The sequence below is a fragment of the Gekko japonicus genome, unplaced genomic scaffold, assembly GCF_001447785.1.
Source record: "Gekko japonicus isolate JY-2015 unplaced genomic scaffold, Gekko_japonicus_V1.1 scaffold9451, whole genome shotgun sequence".
NCBI classification, from domain to species: domain Eukaryota; kingdom Metazoa; phylum Chordata; class Lepidosauria; order Squamata; family Gekkonidae; genus Gekko; species Gekko japonicus.
Genome location: NW_015162745.1, coordinates 3,830 through 6,328, shown reverse-complemented (window position 1 = coordinate 6,328; position 2,499 = coordinate 3,830). Strand labels below are relative to the sequence as shown.

General features: G+C 44.6%; 1 pseudogene; it reads left to right on the top strand.

Moving 5' to 3' along the window:
• Nucleotides 1-1,352: 1,352 nt before the first annotated feature.
• On the top strand, nt 1,353-2,490 carry LOC107106398 (annotated as a pseudogene).
• Nucleotides 2,491-2,499: the final 9 nt, after the last annotated feature.

The following is a 2,499-nucleotide window of genomic DNA, read 5'->3' as shown; positions in this document are numbered from 1 at the left end:
GCCCATGGAGTCTCATGATTCCTACTGCATCCCCAAATCCCCTGGAGCATTTTAGGTTTCCTAAGGGATACTTTGGTGGGAGCTTGAACACGAAGCTCCTAGAAATTATTGAAAAGGTTACCCCTTGCGGACCTCTCCTTCCTTTGGGTCAGAACCCGAGCCTGCTGTTTTTCATGGAACAGAGAGACCTCAGAAGGTCCAACAGATGTGACCCAGGTGACCTTTAGAGGGTCAGCAGGGTAATTAATGCATGGAATTCACTGCAGTGGCAAGTGGTGGTGGGTACAAGTGTAGAGAGCTTGAAGAGCGGATTGGGTCAACATACGGAGCAAAGGGAGGCGACAGTGGGAGGTTTTCTGGCGTTCTGACCCCACTGGTGGACCTCCTGATGGCACCTGGCTTTTGTCCAGGGTGTGGGAGAGAGTGTTGGACTAGATGGGCCATTGGCCTGCTCCAGCACGGCTTCTCTTATGTTCTTAGCAGCTGGATGATTTGGAAAGGGCCAGCAGACTACCATCCCAATTGTTTAAGAAGTCTCAGTGTCTGCTGATTCCTCAAGCTGACCCTCTCTTACTCTCAGAAAGAAGAAATCAGTCGTGATCATTTTGTGTAAAAAAACAAAAATGTTGCTGATAGACTCATTCTTTTTATTGAGGACTGAAAGCTCACTGGGTGGTCATTTCCCCTCTGGATTGTTGGCCTTTCTATCTGTCCAATACTCCACCACACACCAATTACTTGCCTGTTGTGCCTGCAGGGATATAGTCAAGTTGGCTTGGAAGGGCTGAACTGATGCCCACCGAGTAGAATTGTAATTCTCTGCTCTTCTTTTGTGATGAAAAGGACCAGTGGTGGCCAAACCGGACCTGATCTCCTGGCTGGAAGGAGAAGATGAGCATCTCTTCCTGTTCTTGTCCGAAGAGGAGGGATTGTCAGGTCTGTGGTGGGGTGGGGTGTTCCTTCTGCTTCCTTCCTAGGGCTGGTGGGTTTCTGTTTCATTCCTTATCCTAAGAGCTGATTGTCCTCCAAAGAGCTGGGGTGAGTGCCGAAAAGGTCCCTGTACAGGTTGAAGAGCAAACAGCTAGGTAATCTGTAGTGTGCCTCACTGGCTGAGGAGAAACTCAGTGGCTTGTGGCCTCATTTTTGAGAAGCTCTTCTGAAATACTGATTCTTTAGTACAATATAAGCTATCACAGGTCCAGATTACCAACAAAAGCTTTTGAAAGTGTGTCTAGACACCAAGCTTTTGAATTCTTGCTCTCTCAACCACAGTCAATGTAGTTCATTCTCTCATGTTCCCGCACCATTTTTCAGAGTGTCCTGACAAGTGTCTCTTTCTCTCAGCCAGGGGTATGCAGAGAATTCGGGGAGAGGAGAAAAAATATAAATGCCTGGAATGCGGAAAGGTCTTCAGTCACAAGGGAACTCTTACTGCTCATCAAAGAATTCACACAGGGGGAAAACCATACAAATGCCTGGAATGCGGGAAAGGCTTTACCCGCAAGATAAGTCTTACCTACCATGACAGAAATCATACAGGGGAGAAACCATATGAATGTTTGGAGTGTGGAAAAAGCTTTCGACAGAAGAATACATGAACTTTCCATCAAAAAATTCATACAGGGGAGAACACATATAAATGCCTGCAGTGTGAAAAGTGCTTTACTAGCAAAACAGCCCTTATTTACCATGACAGAATTCATACAGGGGAGAAACCATATAACTGTCTGGAGTGTGGGAAAAGCTTTTCACGGAAGGATACTTTAACTTTCCACCAAGGAATTCACACAGGGGAAAAACCATATAAATGCCTGGCGTGTGGGAAAGGTTTTATTCGCAAGATACACCTTACTTACCATGACAGAATTCATACAGGGGAGAAACCATATAAATGTTTGGAGTGTGGGAAAAGCTTTCGACAGAAGACTATGTTAACTTTCCATCAAAGAATTCATACAGGGGGAAAACCGTATAAATGCCTGGAATGTGGGAAAGGCTTTACTCGCAAGTTAAGCCTTACCTACCATGACAGAATTCATACAGGGGAGAAACCATATAAATGTTTGGAGTGTGGAAAAAGCTTTCGACAGAAGAATACATTAACTTTCCATCAAAAAATTCATACGGGGGAGAACACACATAAATGCCTGCAGTGTGAAAAGTGCTTTACTAGCAAAACAGGCCTTATTTACCATGACCTAATTCATACAGGGGAGAAACCATATAACTGTCTGGAGTGTGGGAAAAGCTTTTCACGGAAGGGTACTTTAACTTTCCACCAAGGAATTCACACAGGGGAAAAACCATATAAATGCCTGGCGTGTGGGAAAGGTTTTATTCGCAAGATACACCTTACTTACCATGACAGAATTCATACAGGGGAGAAACCATATAAATGTTTGGAGTGTGGGAAAAGCTTTCGACAGAAGACTATGTTAACTTTCCATCAAAGAATTCATACAGGGGGAAAGCTGTATAGATGCCTGGAATGTGGGAAAG